This window comes from Amblyomma americanum, chromosome 10 (genome assembly GCF_052857255.1).
Source record: "Amblyomma americanum isolate KBUSLIRL-KWMA chromosome 10, ASM5285725v1, whole genome shotgun sequence".
In the NCBI taxonomy this organism is placed as follows: Eukaryota; Metazoa; Arthropoda; class Arachnida; order Ixodida; family Ixodidae; genus Amblyomma; species Amblyomma americanum.
This window is the reverse complement of record NC_135506.1, coordinates 60,075,471-60,092,864: the sequence shown is the minus strand read 5'-3', so window position 1 is coordinate 60,092,864 and position 17,394 is coordinate 60,075,471.

Below are 17,394 nucleotides of genomic sequence, written 5' to 3'. Positions count from 1 at the left end.
CAAGCCAGGTTGTTGATGTTCATGTTGCGCTCTGGCTTTCTACGATTACTCCGCTTTCTGAAGATGAGCGCACGGCAATAAGTGGTCCTCTAACCTTGGGTGAATTGGAAGACGCAATTGACCGATTGCCACTATTGAAAACACCGGGACCTGACGACCTCTCAGGGAAACTTTACAATACATGTAAACCTCTTTTATCCCCTATCATCCTCCAAATTTTTGAGAACAGTATTGATGTGGGATTTTTGCCACCGTCATTTACCAAAATCCACATTGACATAATATCAAAAACTGATGATAAGGAAAACTACGATTTGCAGATGGCCACAGACCGATAACGCTTTCTAATGTTGATTGTACGATTTTCGCTAAAGTACTGTCAAATCGGCTACAGCTTGCAATGTCTACTTTGATTGGACCTCATCAAACATGTGGCTTGAGGGGATGGGCAATACAATCTAATCTATATGTTGCGCGCATGGTGCTGCAGTATTCAGTGACACTCACTAACAACTAGTACTACTACAGATTGACCTGGCAAAGGCGTTCGATCGAGTGTGCCATTCATTTTTTTCTTTTAAATCACGTCAAAATTGGTTCAATTTCTTCTTCTGGGATATGCCTTTGTTACAAAAAATATGCCACGCGCTTGATTGTAAATGGCTGTCTCTCACAACCTGTCTGCATTCATTCAGTCATATGTGAAACAAGGTTGCCCACTGTCCTTGCTCCTGTTCACACTAAACTTTGCATAAGTGCTACAAACAGTACAGCCTTCAATGGTTCCCGTATTGTGGGTCACGAACTGAAGGTATTAGCTTATGCTAATACTTTCATTTGACGAGGTTATTCGTTTAATGGCGGACTTTGGTCCAATGTGGGGAGCTCAGGCTAATCGTGCTGAGAGTTGCGGTCTCTCGTTTGGAGTGTGGGGATCGACACCTGCTGAATATGCTTGCATGCAATGGACGTGTAGGCACCCCAAATACTTTGGCGTCAATCTGAGTGGCTATAAGCAATGTGAACATTAGTGAAAGGCCTCGTACCAGATCTTCAGCGCTATGCTCAGACATTTGTCCCTCATGGTCTCTCATTTGCTGACAGGGCAACCGCATGCCATCTGATTTTGCCTTTAAAATTTATTACGTGCTCCAAACTATTAATTGCAAAAGACTCTATATCAAGCGTTTTCACAGGGTTTTCGCCACGTTTGTGTGGGATTCGTGTTTTCAATCTATGAGGCGTGACAGCATTTTCCGGCCTGTAAGTGCAGGCGGCCTTGGTTTAGTGCACCTGTACGTTCTGCAAATAGTTTCGCGTTTCATGTCTTTCCGGCACGCTACACACACCAATAGAGCAGGCGTACTTCAAGTTATTTTAGTTCATGTTTTAGCGAACCTCAATGTATCTTTCGATGTTTCTGATCGACCATGCTTGTGGCGCTTCATGCATGAGGAACATCTGGCTGTCCGTTTCAACCTAATTTCCTGTTTTCAACGTCGAGGAAACGGTTGTACAAATATTTAATCTGTATGCTCTTCCTTCCACTCATTCACCGTTGTATGCATTTTGGTTACCGGAACATGACGCCCTCAAATGAGCGCGTAAAATGTCCCCCCCCCCCCCCCCCCCCCGCCCTGCACCGAGACATTTTTCTATAAGCTCCGTAGTGAGACATTGCCCGTTAGAGCATGGTTAGAAAAAAAGGGCATTTTTGTGACCACGGTTAATTGCCACCATTGTGATGCCCCAGAAACGATTGAGCATTGTTCCATCGATTGCAAAGATGCAGTGCACATTTGGGGTATCTTGCAACGAAGATTGAAAAAAAAAATACTTAATTTGACATGCCAATGTGTGCGGCACCTCACTGCGTTGCCATTTGTCGTTGAACCTTTAGACATATTCTTTCTGATTAGATCACAGAGCCTCTGGAAAACGCGCATAATGGACCGACATTGTGAAGCTGTGGTTTCTGCAAGAGACTACTTCAGCAGAATGATTGTTCAAATAAAGGAATTATATGCCTAGACTGAATTTGAGCCAGAGTGGCAACCACTCCTAGTGTTATAATCTTCATTAACTTGTTTATAGTGCGTCGTGGCTTAGGTGTGACGTATTATGATGTAATAGTGATGTGCCCCTGTGCCGCGTCTTTTCTCGTGCTTGGTTGTTTAGGTATGTGTCGTATTATGCCTTGTATTGATTTGCGATTGTTTTATTCATGGTTTGTACATAGTTCATGTGCATAGAACATTGCTTCACTGTAATAAATACCATGTTTACAAAAACCAGCGATAAGGTACTGCTCTCATGTAGTGGCCAGCGAAGCTGATCTGTTCGCGCCGCCGCGAGTTCGAATCACATGTCGTGGCAATATTTATTTATTTATTTGAAGTCAAGGCTTAAGCCATGGGCCCGGCTTTTGCAGCTTTCGCACTAAAATGCACGGTATATGTAGTTAATACAGAAACATGTTACAAATATATTATTAGAGCAGGCATGCGATAAAGTTTCTAACATTTTTTTATTCAGCAGCCACACATAAGTGGGCGCAAGAAACTAAGCATGCCCTTTGAGTAAAGAGGCATGTCATGAGCAAGACGGTTGCAACGTTCAGGCACTTTCAAAAGCAGATTACGTTTGCAAAAGGTGAATACTGCACTAGATAGCATGGTGCTGTTAACAATAGGATATTGGGCGGATGTTTTTGGCCTTCAGTAGAAGCTCGGAATCTCAAACGCGGTAGGCAAACATACGCTTACGTAAGAATACAGGAAGGGCTGCAGCGGCTGCTGAAGTGGCTGTTGCAGTTGCGAATGAAAGAGTGTGGAGAAGTGCACCGCTTTGTTGCCTTTTGCAGGCCATCTATTGCACGTCCGCAACCCTCCAGTCTTAGGTGAGCCACAGTAGGCCGTAATATTTAGTAGCCGCACGCTGGTGTTACTGCTCATAAGAACTGTCAATGTTAGAGTGAGTGAGTGTGGAGCTGCTTTAGAGCATTTAGAGGCAGGGGCACAACTACGGGCAGCAACATTCTGCCTCGCTTGACTTAATTTGCATGGCCGTTTAAGGCTTGTTCATTTTTTGGATGAACAAATTTTTTTTTTCGTTTATCAACTGTACTGTCAAGAGGTGGCAAATATAGACAGTCCACTGGAAAATTATTGTCCAGAGCAGGTGAATCAGGTCATGTTTTTTACCCGTGATTCAAAGTACCGTAAATATACCCAGACGTTTCTGGAGCTCATTTCAGGAGTAAGTTACTCAGAGCTTGTTCTCAGTCGACACGCGATATGTGCATCCCATTGAAAAATACAGTTGATGAAGTTCACTTGTCATCGACCACTTTCGAAATAAAAATGTTTTTTTATTTACTTATTTACAAATACTGTTGGTCGTGGGGCCGTTACGGTAGGGGGAGGTAACACGTGAGGATTAACATGTTCACTCGCAATCATAGAAAAAACAACAAAAAACTCACAGGATGGTTACGAGTATGTAATGCGAGATTCAGCGATAGCTGTGCAGTCATTTAGTTTTGCCAGGCGGCTGTTCCAAACAGAGCCACCCGTAGGCTTATGCGATCCAGGTTGACCGTGACATAAGGTGACATCAGACGACGAGACGCAGACGCACATCATTAATAAAGGCCTTAACACATCCTACGTGGTGTCATGCGGGATGATAATCATACCCGGCTTGCCATGGTAACCATGGTAACGCATCCACCGGTTACGCCGAAGCCGACGACGGCGGACGACTACGGCGAGAAAGCCAGGGACGGGCGCCTAACAGCTGTCGCTGTAATAGAAAGTTCACCTTCATATACATAGTCACGCTCCTACACAGTAACATTTCGATAGTGCTATAGCTTCTTTGTTCACAATTAGGCAACCGGCGGACGTATACGGGCTTTTGCACAGCTTAGGAGCGTTTTTAGTGCTTCGGCGTAGATACGATGCAAGGTGCCATCGTTCTTGTTTGGAGTGTTAGGCTTTGTATGGATGAAGAGTGACGTGAGGTTGTGGAGAGCTGATATATTCTTTTCCGTTGTCAGTATGCTCGCTTCGTTCCAGTTCTCCTCGTAGCAACTTTTCTTCGCATAATTCGGCGATTGCGTTCGTTGTTACTCTTTCGCTTCGCAAGTCGTTCCGGTGTTGTCTCAGGCGGCTCGTCAAGTCTTTTGTTTCGCGAAACTATGTACACTGATGAACGACCGGCACATTCAGTTTCGAAAGCGACGCCAGGAAACTTGTCACGCTCTTTCACATTAACGAGCTCAGTCCGTATCTTGATCGTTGGGACATGCACGATATTGAGACCATGGTAGCGGAAAGTAGGCGAAAGCGCCTTGCTGGTTCCTGCTGCCTTTCGGACAATGGCTCGTTTTGTTTCCGTTTATTTCATTGCTCCCGCTTTGCTCGGAAGCAGGCAGTTTTGGTGGTATCATCTTTCTTTCAGTGTTCCGGATGGAGGAAAGGGGATAACTGTTTCTCCGCGTCAAAGTCTATCCTTTTCATTTCGTCTTTGAGGATGACGTCTTCGTAGCCGACGTCTCTGGCGCAGTTGATCAGAGTTGCAACCACTGACCGGCTGTGATTGACCGGTTGCAAGGAATTAAAATCTAGATATCCTACGGAATACGTCGGATTCCGATAGATGCGAAAAGAAAGGCCAGTCGGAGCGCGGGTTACGGTAGTGTTGAGGAATGGAAGACAGCCGTCGGTTTCTTCCTGAACAGTAAAGTTGACTTAGGGCTCAATGATGTGGAGGTGGTCCAGAAGAACGCGCATGTGGTTCTGGTCTAGGACAAAGAAGCGCCAACAAGCTCATGCGCCTACCCTTTTGATACATATATACCATTTGCTCATCTTTTTTTGTTTTGGACACAAATTTTATTTTACCTCTCTTCTTTGCACTATTATTATTCTTTACCCATCTTGGTACCTGAAGCCTTTTCACTGCAGTTTATCTGCGACAGGGAGAAAACTGGTAATATCCGCCCAAGATGCGACTGCAAAGACTTAGCTATTCGAAGGCATGCAGTTGCTGTACCTGTAGTGTGCTTTTTGTGTTATACCACTACAAAAGGGCTTTTTTGCGTACCCAATGGCATTAGTCAAGGAACACAGGTAAGAGCTTCTTTTTATCTTACACCTATCAAATTAGCCAGTGCTACAAAATTTTCAAGCGCAAAGTTATTTTCTGTAGTCTTTCACTGGGGCCAGCTCAGGTTTCGTCTGTTAAGAATCCTTTCGGTAAGCTTTGTTTTTTTTTCACTTTTCCTAGTTTCTCAAATGCGTTATGATTTGCGATATATTTGTTTCTTTTTGACAGCAATTTTTTGTGCAGTTAAAAATAGTGTGCAGCCATATTTTAGTAATAATATTTGAGAGATAAAGAAATAACACATCACAGACTTATTGCCTTTATCCGGAGCGAAGTTGCCTCAATAGTCCGACCGTATCCGACCTACGCCCTCTCCACCTCCAATCTCGAAAACCAGCCTATTCTCAGGCTCTCCTGCATTATGTGAGCGCAGATAGAGCATTGGAGGCAGCGTCCATTACCGGGGCAGACATTGCCATACAGTCTCGACCGGGAACCACATAGGCTGCAGCTAGTAACCGAAACTTCAAAAAAGTTCCAGTTAAACTGTGGAAGCCGTGCTTCAGTGTATAGATAAAATATTATGCTGAACAACGTTCCAGATAAATACTGTCGTATGCGGAATTGATTTTCCCATAGGTGAATGTGCAATGCCGTTCCGCCTATATTCCGAAGATAATATGCGGAACTCCACGTATGATGTTGCCGTGTCGTGCTGCTCTGCACGCGTACCATCTTCTCCATCGCTTTTTTTGGTACGTTGTGGACTGTGGTGTTTCAGGTTTCTTGTGAGCGTACGAAGCACCGTTTTGTCATAGCTGATGTCATCTCAGACAACATAACGCTGACGAGTCGGGCTTCCAAACCTGATTGTACGTTTTGTTCAGAAAAATAGTGTCTAAAGGTGAATACATTTGGTGGCTGTTTTGTAATGTCATTACGCATATAACTTACACTATGGAGTCAGAAAACACACTAATACTGCTCTTATTCAAGTGTTACTAAAGCACGTGAGAAAACAATCTAGCTTAAGCCCAAGTGGAGTTAAATGAATAACAAAAAATAGGATTACGGGAAGCACATCATCATTTATAGACACTTCTATGACGTTTCATGACTGAGGTATAAACGGCCATAAGTTGGAAATACAAACCAGCTTCTAAGTGCTTTATAAAGTGGGCAACACTTGTGCACTGTTATGAAATTGGGCTTTATTGCTCGGCTCAGAACCCACAGTGTTTGAATGGCTATGCATTCTAGAGGGGTGAAAAAATTGTTTTCCGCCAGTATCTGTAAAAAGGATGCCTAAGTATTGAGACTGTAATGGTCTCTGCTTTACTGTTCAATACTACAGCACTCCAGAGAGTTCAATTATAAGATTCCTTGTTTTTCGCGATGACATAACATAGGCAGAGTGCATACATCTGGCATGACTTCAGGAGACCTGGTGATGTTTTCTGCTGTGTGAATATATCACGGCACCCCAAACTCAGCGCTCTTGCAGATTTGCGAAACGCGGGACGTGCCGCATGGACTCAAACGATAGTGCCTGAAAAAATCTCAATCTGCGCCAAGTGTGCATAATAGAATGGAGGAAAGAAGTCACACGTTTCAGTTGATGCAAGTAGGCAACGTGACTTTATTAATGGCACGTAAAAGCATGGTGATGACCCTTTGCGTTCCTTGGAAACCTGAATGTCTTTTGAATAGCAACGCTGGTCAGAAGCGTCGTGCTATATAGTTTCATGGCCTGCAGCAATCAGTTCATGAGGCACGCGCGATCTGAGGAAGAGCTCTAGACAAAGCAAACATAAGTGCCTCGTTCACTGCCTGGGCCAAAGCTCACCCCCGCTGTTGACAATGTATGTGTGCACAATGATTCCTTATATATGACAAGTGGCATTGTTCCGGTCTCCCATTTCTTTTTGCTCTGCACTGTGTACCGCAGCAAGCCGCTTTATCTGCCACACGAACGCGAACACATAGCAGCGGGGATGTTACTGCGAAAGGCAATCAGCCTAGATAAGTCTTGTTTCCTGAAATGAGCTTCAAGATCATTTGATGTCTTGAAATGAAAGGCAGCAGGCTCTTGTTGGCACAAGTTTTTTTTTATATTTTCGCTCTTCGATGCTGATGGCAAAACTCGTCTAAGTAACGACTCACTGGTAGAGAGAAGGCAGAGAAGACGGGATACTTGACAGTAAGGACGAGAGCGAAGCGTCAGTCCGCTAGCCAACGTTTTGAAAACGTGTATTCGCCTCAGCCTTGACAAAAGCAAGCCCTGTTGTCAAAATGTTGGCTAGTGGAGAGAGGCTTCAATTGAAAAATGAAAATTATTTATTGGGAAAAGGAAATGAGGCAGTAACTGTTTCACATATAATCTGGACACCCGAACCGCGCCGTAAGGGAAGGGACAAAGGAGGGACTGAGAGAACGAAGGAAGAAAGACGTACCGTAGTGGAGGGCTCCGACCACCCGGGGATCTTTAACGTGCACTGACACCGCACAGCACCCGGACGCCTTTTTGAGTTTTGCGGGGGCTGCTTTTTTATGGAGGCAAAACGCTAAGGCTCCGTGTGCTGTGCGATGTCAGTGCACGTTAAAGATCCCCAGGTGGTCGAAATTATTCCGGAGACCTCTACTACGGCACCTTTCTTCTTTCTCTCCCTCCTTTATCCCTTTCCTTACGGCGCGGTTCAGGTGTCCAACGATATATGAGACAGATACTGCGCAATTTCCTTTCCCCAAAAACTAATAATTATTATTATTATTATTATTATTATTATTATTATTATTATTTCGCTTACATCGAAACGCTGGCCGTGTTCATATTGCGCTCACAAGTAAGCTTACAAATAAGCTACTTGTGTAATGATTTCTCTCTAGGTATCCTACCTTACATTTACAGCATAACATGTATTGTAAATCATCGGGCATATTTTCGGAACCTTTTGTTGGAGCACTCTCGTTGTGCGGGATGCGCGTGCGTACGTCAGGTCGGCCTCGAGACCTGAGCGATTATATGTTAGATTATCAATTCAGCGAACAGATATTTGCATTTGTGTTAGCGATCTGACGTGAGATGAATGTTGTCCGATTATCACCGCAAGGTCTGGAACAGAATGCATTGTGATGAGAATCCATTTGTATGACTCATTGAAACTTTATGGAGGTTACTGTTTTGGCTGATTCTACTACAGCCTTGGGCAACAGGCCTTCGGGTCAGAAATAATAGTTTTTGTAGCTTGTCAATTACAGGCCATCCGAAGTTCCGAATATCCGGAGAGTAGGAAGACTATTTTCCTCCCCGTTACAAATTTACAAGCTACAGGCGTGCCAAAAATTTTCGATGATGATGAAAACTTTTATTGAAAACCAAGAAGGCTTGGGTTACGGGAAGTCTGATCGGGTCCCTAGTCCTGGGCACCTTTGGTAAAAGCCGTTGCCCGTGCTGTTTTGAGGAGGGCTCGTTGATCCTCGAGGTTCGAGCTGGACAGGGCCGCCTCCTAGCCTTTCCAAGATAGCTGATTTATTATATTATTACTGCTATTTTTCTTACAAGCACCTGATATAAGGCGTATGTTTGCCTTCTGGCCACAAAATTTGCACTGCTCCGGAAAGGACACAGACTCAAAAATGTTCGACTGCTGCACAGAAACAAACCCGGTACTCTGAAGACTTTTGACCTGGGGATTGTACCATTGAAAACAGACTTAACACTCTGTCTTTAGGCTTTTTTGTGTTCTGCATAGAATGCAGTAATTTTTTTCACAGCATTCAGTATAAATGACAAACAAAAAACGCCGCCAAATCCTAAACTACGCAGCCGCTTACCCCGTGTTACAGGAGTGGCACAATAATGTAATATACTGGATGCCTCATGTAAAATTAATCATCTTAAGAACAAGCGCAGCGTTCTGATGAAACGATGAGCATGTCATTGGCAGCCGTCTTGCGGAAATCGGAGTATTTTTATATTGCGCCATAGTTAATGCTACATAATTATATCTTTGCGCCTAAAGACAAATTTCAGAGCACTTAAAATTTGTAGAGGGCTTCCTGGCACCCGCTGCCCAGTTGCTTGCAGTAGCATAACTCTCTTGTGGTTCCATTTTCCGAGCTTGAAACCAACCCCAATGAGCTCAAAGAGGAGCCACGCAAGTATAGCGCTTCCATGCTTACAAGAGCGCAATGCTAACGCTCTGTCGCAACAGATAGATGGCGCCGCGTCACAATTGGAGGTCTAATCCCAGGCCTTTCAAAGCGCTGGTCCTGTTCCCTGACTACGACCGTGTTCGCCTTTTGCGCTCCTCTGTCTTTCTTGAAGAACTCTCTCGCTTCCCGCATATCACTAGCCGCAGCATATCGTTTCGAAGCAAAGTACACAGGTGACGCCTCGACCTCTTTGTGTCTGCTAGGAGAGTGGCGAAAGGGAGAAGGCGCATAAAAAGGCACGTCGGAGAGAGCAGGAGAGGACGAAAAGAGAACATGGAAACGCTCAGCATGTGACGCTAAAGAGAAGCATTACCGGCGTGGGCAGAACAGTAGGAGCTATAATGTCTAGTGGCTGGTAGTGCAGAATAGTAGGAGCCAGTCCGAGTATGAGCTAGTGTCTTATACTGTACCCCACGCATAAATTTAATGCTGATAACTGCCTCGTGCTTAAATAGTTATTGCCGACAGTGCGGTGCGAGAGGCACAGATTTCATGGCATTAGCCTTTCTGTCATTCACAACCTTTTGAGTTCGACACAACTGATTCGCCTGAAAAATCCGCACTCTAGGCCCCAACCTTTGCACTGAAAAGCATGCAACATCGTTATAAAGAACCTTTCATTAAAAAAAATGTTGTTATTCACCATTTTCAATCAAATGAGGCAGCTTTGCTACAATTTTGTTGCGAATGACACCTTTTTTATCCGGCTAGTTCTGGCTGACGCTGTGGGCACGTGTGCTAATACGCGAGTTAATGGCTACTTTATCGATTTGGTAACCTAGAACAGCGCGAATTATTGCATGAAAAATTTAGTATTACAATAATTAGAACAGATAATGGGCAGACAGGCTTAGTTCACTGGCGGGGCGCTGTCTCGGATTCCTGGTAACGGTATCTGCACAACAACAACAACAACAACAACAACAACAACAACAACAACAACAACAACAACAACAACAACAACAACAACAACAACAACAACAACAACAACAACAACAACAACAACAACAACAACAACAACAACAACAACAACAACAACAACAACAACAACAACAACAACAACAACAACAACAACAACAACAACAACAACAATAATAATAATAATAATAATAATAATAATAATAATATAATAATTGGTTTTGGGGGAAAGGAAATGGCGCAGTATCTGTCTCATATATCGTTGGACACCTTAACTGAGCCTTAAGACAAGGGATAAAGGAGGGAGTGAAAGAAGAAAGGAAGAGAGAGGTGCCGTAGTGGAGGGCTCCGGAATAATTTCGACCACCTGGGGATCTTTAACGTGCACTGACATCGCACAGCACACGGGCGCCTTAGCGTTCTGCCTCCACGCCAAACTTTGTGAAATAGTTTTCAGCATGTTTGTCAAGCTATGCTGTACGAAATGTGCTTCGGCGTTTTTAGTGTCGCTAGCACCCGCCGCGGTGGCTCAGTGGTTAGGGCGCTCGGCTACTGATCCGGAATTCCCGGGTTCAAACCCTACAGCGGCGACTGCGTTTTTATGGAGGCAAAACGCTAAAGCGCCCGTGTGCTGTGCGATGTCAGTGCACGTTAAAGATCCCCAGGTGGTCGAAGTTATTACGGAATCCTCCACTACGGCACCTCTCTCTTCCTTTCTTCTTTCACTCCCTCCTTTATCCCTTCTCTTACGGTGCAGTTCAGGTGTCCAACGATATATGAGACAGATACTGCGCCATTTCCTTTCCCCCAAAAGCAATTATTATTATTATTTTAGTGCAGATACCGTTTCCAGGAATCCGAGACAGCGCCCAGCCAGTGAATTAAGCCTGTCTGCCCATTATATTCTGGATGAGTGATGGTTGGGGGCGTTGGTTCAAGATGCAAGAAAACGGCGGCGAAACTAAGAGAGCAGAAAAAAATGTGCCATGTTATTTGTTGTGCTGTCTTAGCTGCGCCACCATTCTCTCTGTATCACGTTTTGCTCTGCACCCATTTGGTAATTCTGTGTCTTTCTTAGGTCATGGATGTCAACGCACTAGTTTCGAATGTTCAAAGCCATGAGCCACGTCGTGGCAGCAGAGAGAACTACAAGCGCTTGTCCCAAATTTCTGGCAGTGATACGCGCCATTCGCGGCTCGAAAAGCTTCCCGTTTGAAAGCAGACTGGGATTTTTCTCACCAAAGATAAACTTTTTTCTGTTACAAATCCTTTTTATGTGCCTGTTGTTTCAGAAAGTTTTTGTGGTATAAATTATAATGGTGGGTAGGGGAATTATATTGCATCTATTAAAAGACTTTATCAGTTAAAACCTCTCCGGCTGGTTTTGAGTGGCTCGGCTATTACAATTTTTAGAAATAGATGGCGAAATGAAAGAATTTTCTCACTGATGGCATGATGGTCAGAGTTAATGTAATCATAAATGCGGTTCACTTTTTTCATCAATCAATAAGGGAGTGATTACTAATTGGCATCCACCCAAGTGCAGCCATACAGCTACAAAGGAAAGCTATACAGCTTGCACAGAAACTTCATAGTTAAAGAAAAATTCATCCTGCTCTGGGTTTGAACCCGGTACCACCGCTTTACTGGGGCAGTCGCTCTACGAACTGGTCTTGCAGGGATGGCTAGCAGATGGTAGGGCGAGATCAAATTGATCAATAACTCTTCTAGGGTTATTAGCTGCTGTGCTGTAATTAAACGAGAGCAACAAATGGTCGCTTAGTGTCGTGTTTTAAATGAGATCAGGGTAACAGGTTAATACTGACATCCTGTTTTAACTCGAGTACAATGGGACATCCAGGTAGGTAGGTGGCGTCACCAGCAGAGAAAAGGAGGAAAACGTACAGATGTTCAAGAAGTCGTTTCATTGCGAAGAACGTAATGATTTAGGAGGTTCTGTCGAAAATGAAGTCAGATAAGGGAAATTGCAGTCGCCTAGTAATAATATTGGTGCTGCAGGCTCTCGCGTGATGGCATAGTGAAGCACATCATGCAGTAGTGATGTGAAAGCCGACGAGTAATCGGGATGCCAATAACATATCCCAAAGGCGTATATCTGATGGCTCAATTCTAGGCACGCGCAAATGGTTCCAAGGTTAGTTTGAACTGTAACGTAATAGGACTGTGTGCTTTTAGATATGGCTAGTATGACACCACCGGTTGGTCACAAGACACGACAACATCGGTAAACTGTGAACCGGAATGAATCCTCAAATATCTCACTGTTATGTAGGGTGAGAATAAAGCTAAGTTCCTGTCACTGTGATGATGTCAGCCTCGCAAGTGTCGACAGCGGAGTTTAACGATCCGCGCTTGCTAAGAATGCTTCTGTCATTAGTTACCAGAATGAATTTGTGTGAAAGGCACAAAGGAACCCACTTCAGAGTTATTCTATGGTGGTAAAAGGTTGTGCGCGCAGTTCCTTAATGCTATTAGTTTCAGGAATAAAGATTGCCTAAATTTTCTTGAATGCTAGACGGGTGGCGCGGGATAATCTTATGCAGGAATGTTCTGGATAATTAACTTCGCACAGATGTCTAACTCGTTATCCTTCTCTCTTAAAGAGAAAATAAAATGATGACATTGGGCGACACTTCGATGGAGAAAAAGTGTGAAGACGACGGGCGCGTTGAGCGCCAACTCGCGCGGATTCCTAGCCGAGGTCGTCTGGCTATGTGGTTGCCTTATTCCATATCTCGTGTTCATTAGGAATGCCTCGGTGGTCATATTATTTCTTCTGGACTCGTGTTCCAGATGAGCTAAAGAGTTGAGTTCAGTTGTATGCTACAGGTGGGAATATTAGTTTTTTATTCTAGAACTTAGAGCCGGTTGAATTCGTCCATTTTTTTAAAATGATACTTGAATGTGTCTGGTGATCCTAACGTATGCTGAGAACTGGGTTTGACCTTTAGCCAATTGCAAAATTTACTCTTTGATGCTCATGGATATCATTAACATGGCGCTGGTCCTGTCAGGATCGCCTGTTCTTTTGGACATTGAACTGTCTTAGCGCAACATGGTTGGGCCGAGGTTGACTTCATTATCTCCATTGTCGAGAAGAACTGCAAACACGGGATCAACATAATCACTGGAGGCCACGAACGGCACTTATGCACCTGGGGGCAGTAACAGCACTGGACTGTCCACCAGTTCGTGCAATGCGAGGAATTTCTGCTGACCTTCGGAGCATAGCGCCCAACAGCGTTAGCCATAGTGCCACAAAGGCTGCTACCATATCCAGGTTTGGACAATTGCGGAGCCCTCCACTAAGGCACCTCTTTCCTTCTTCTTTCACTTCCTGTGCGATGTCAGTGCACGTTAAAGATCCCCAGGTGGTCGAAATTATTCCGGAGCCCTCCACTACGGCACCTCTTCTTCCTTTCTTCTTTCACTCCCCCCTTTATCCCTTCCCTTACGGCGCGGTTCAGGTGTCCAACGATATATGAGACAGATACAGCGCCATTTCCTTTCCCCAAAAAGCCAATTATTATTATTATTATTCCTCCTTTATCCCTTCCCTTGCGGCGCGGTTCAGGTGTCCAACGATATATGAGACAGATACTGCGCCATTTCCTTTCCCAAAAACCAATCAATTAATAACAATGTGACGAGATTTCGTGCTGAAGAGCGCTAATTAAACGAAGGTTGACTTTTGGCTGCCCTGCAGGAGCCGTCATGGAGACGGACGTATATTGACATTAAATCTTGACGTGTAGCAGCAGCGTAGAAAATAATGGCTCTAACGAATTTAAGCCTGTCATTTCTTTGCTGTCATTTCTCGCGTGGGTGATACGGGTATAACTCGGTGGTTTGTGTTCGGTCGAGCCTACATGGAGCTCACCCTGGGCGTGCTTGGCCGACTACTGCACAATATATTAAACAAGAGTTTCTTGTCAGTTTGAACGCTGTCTCATCCAGCTGCGTCCGCTGCATTAAGTACGGGTGGTCGTTGTACTTTGCCGCCGGTACGCGTAGCCACGTGAAAAAAAAGAATTTCACTTTGATTCGTTTACAGTTTTCCTGGCACGTTTTCCATTGAATGCCACTGTTCATTTGTCTGCCCATCAAAAAGTGAAAGTACACGATCGGGTTCAAGTTCTGAATCATACACAACCTTTGGCTATCCCGGTTTTTTCATATCTCAGTACTGTCAGTAAGAAATTATAACAAATCTCTCACGATAAAGCATTGCTAAACATATCCTATATAGGGTGTTTTTTAACGACCAACCACAAACGGGCCGAACTGGGGTAGTACAGAGTAGGGCATAACCCCGGGTCGACGCTTGGTGAACGTCACGACGCGTTAAACCGTTGGTTGCCGGCATTTTAATAAAGTTATACCTATCTTATCCTTAACGTTTACATATATTTTATTTTAAAGACTGTTAAAGATACATAGAGCCGGTATGTGCAGTTGGATTGTACAGTAAGGCGGACGCTAGGTACCTGCTATGGATAATCAAGTTTTTATTTTTTCATATTATGGGTTGAGTGTATATTACCAAATTTAAGGTCTTAAAATCAAATGTGAGTGCAGCTTTAAAATTTTCTTAATCCGCAATGAGGCCCGAAGGCACTTAAAAGAGCTTTCAAATGCGTATTTTAGACGCTCGATACTTCGAACCACATTGCCGATTCGTAAAACTTAAAAATAGGGCTCACCTTCGATGTTCACAGCCTTCAATTTCGCAGTATAACCTGCCAGTCTAAAATAATCAACATAGAAAACTTTTCACCTTCTTAACAACACTTTTGAAGAAGAAAATGACACAGCAGTTGGAAGCTGGTCCAGCCCTGAAATGAGTGCTGTGGCATTTAGGTTGTGGTTAAGAAAGAGCAACCGGGTTCCTCCTTAATGGAATTCCTTGTTTGGTCGAGGATGCCGTGATGTCATAAGAGCCGCAAAACTTGAAAATATGAGGAGTAGATTGTTCGAGTACCTTCCATTGGATTGTCATATGGGACAATACTAACCCGACGCACTTTTCCATCGTAATCCATCAACCAATCCTCAAGGATCCATATTAACCCACCCACGAATTTCTACTAATTAACCTTAATCAATTTTCTGGCGTGGACCTAGTTCTAAAATTCGGGCTCCTCTAGAATATTTAGGGGTGGACCAACATCAAAATGCTATCATGTTTCCTTCTTTAAGAATGCGGCTACGAAGGCCACAAGTTTTCTAAAGGACGCCTTAATGTTTGAAGCAGACCCACACCAGGAAAATGAATAATGGGGAACTAATGTGGTTGGCAGGATGATTAAGGCGAATTAGTGGGGATTAATGAGTGGATTAAAGTGGAGAGAGAGTAGAGTTATCATAATCCCATTTGATAATCCAATGAAAGCTCCTCAAACATTCTAGTCCTCATATTTTCAAATTGGGTGGTTCTGATGACGTCACGGCACTCTAGACCAAACAGGAAATTCCATTAGGAAGAAACTAGGTGCTTTTTGCAAGAGAACCACCTAAATACTATCGCATTAAACGCCGATCTTTTAAGCTCAGTTAATTCATCGTAGAGTTATTGAGACATATCCATTATAAACGAACGCTGTACATTAACCTGCACATACCGCGCCGACGTATCTTTCGACTATATAAAATAAAAATTTGTAAAAGGTAAAAAGAAAAACCATCCATAACCTTATTACTTCCTCAGGTTTTAAAGTCAGCAGGAGAAAGAGTTTGCTCGCATTTCTCAGTTCAAGACCTGGCAGCATTTTGTATCAAGAGCATATGGCACATAACCACATGCGACCTTAAGCCATCATGACTTGACGAAGCGCAAACCAAGTATGATGGACGAGCAAAAGCACACGGCGCAGACGCTGATTCACCATTGAAACAATATTGATGGAGATCAGTTTTAAATAGGCTACCCGTACAAAAATCGGCGACCCGGCGACGTAGGGTGTCTTAAATGGACAACTTTAAAACCTCCTTACAACACCCACGCTTATGCGTCATTTCCTGCTAGTTCAAGTGCAGCGACATAGTACACTGCTCGAGGCAGTGCGGGTGCAGTGCATTCAACACAGCATTCTTATTTGCTCTTGTGTGTCCCGACCGATTACTCGTCCGGCGGTCCCTGCTCGTCTCGCCTTACCGCAGCCGAAACGCGTGGTACACTTCGCGCCATTCTCTATACCACACCACATGGGGACGGCAACACAATCCTGCAGACCCAGTCAAACACTCAATACCACGCCGGAGCAGTGGGAGGCAGCCTTGTCTAGCTGGGAACCCGGAGATCAGCCATCACTGGTCGAACGGGCCCAAGCTGCCGCAGGCACCTCAGGAGTCCTTGAACTCCACCCATGAAGACTCCCAAGACGCTCCGGGCAGTGTATAAACGTTCTGTCTCTCTTCTTACCAGCAATGTGACCTCGACATACATACAGTATCTCAGCTAGACTGCATTCTCTCGTGCCTTTGTCTTCGGAGCTCAGCCCAGCGTCCGTATATAGGCACTGAGTGTTCAGTATTTTGCGATGTTTGCCGGAGGCCCGTTCTTTCGTTGGGGTTCGTACCTATCGTTATCTCGGAATGACAGAGTGTCTGGTAGCGGTGAGATTTCGGTCTCCAGATAGAGTTACACTGTAAGGTACTTCTTGTGCTGCTTGCCGCTTGCTTCTTTTTGCCTTCGCGACCACTGATGACGAAGAGGGCTTAGACCGGCCGGTATGCGGATGTTGATAGAAACGACTGAACAGTGCTGACAGACAGGACTCGTTTGCTTGTTAGTCAGCACATGTGTCTGTGGTCTTCTCTTCCATTCTGTCTGTTTCTGCTGTTCAATCATTTCCACCGCTGATGAGCTTGCGGTTTTGCGTTCAGACCAAGGACTCGCGTGTCCAAGAAGGCATTCAGGATTGCTATCGTTGTGTAAACATGAAAACAAACAAACAAGAAAAAGAAACTAACAGTGACATGCAACGTTCGCAGACTAACGACTAACGTGTGACCAGGACCCTCCACATCCAGTTGCTTCGTTACCTTGGACTTTAAGACACGGAACTTTAAAAGACGGTTTTCCTTCCTCTGAGCGCTACCGAAGTGGGACTATGCTTGCGTTCTTTT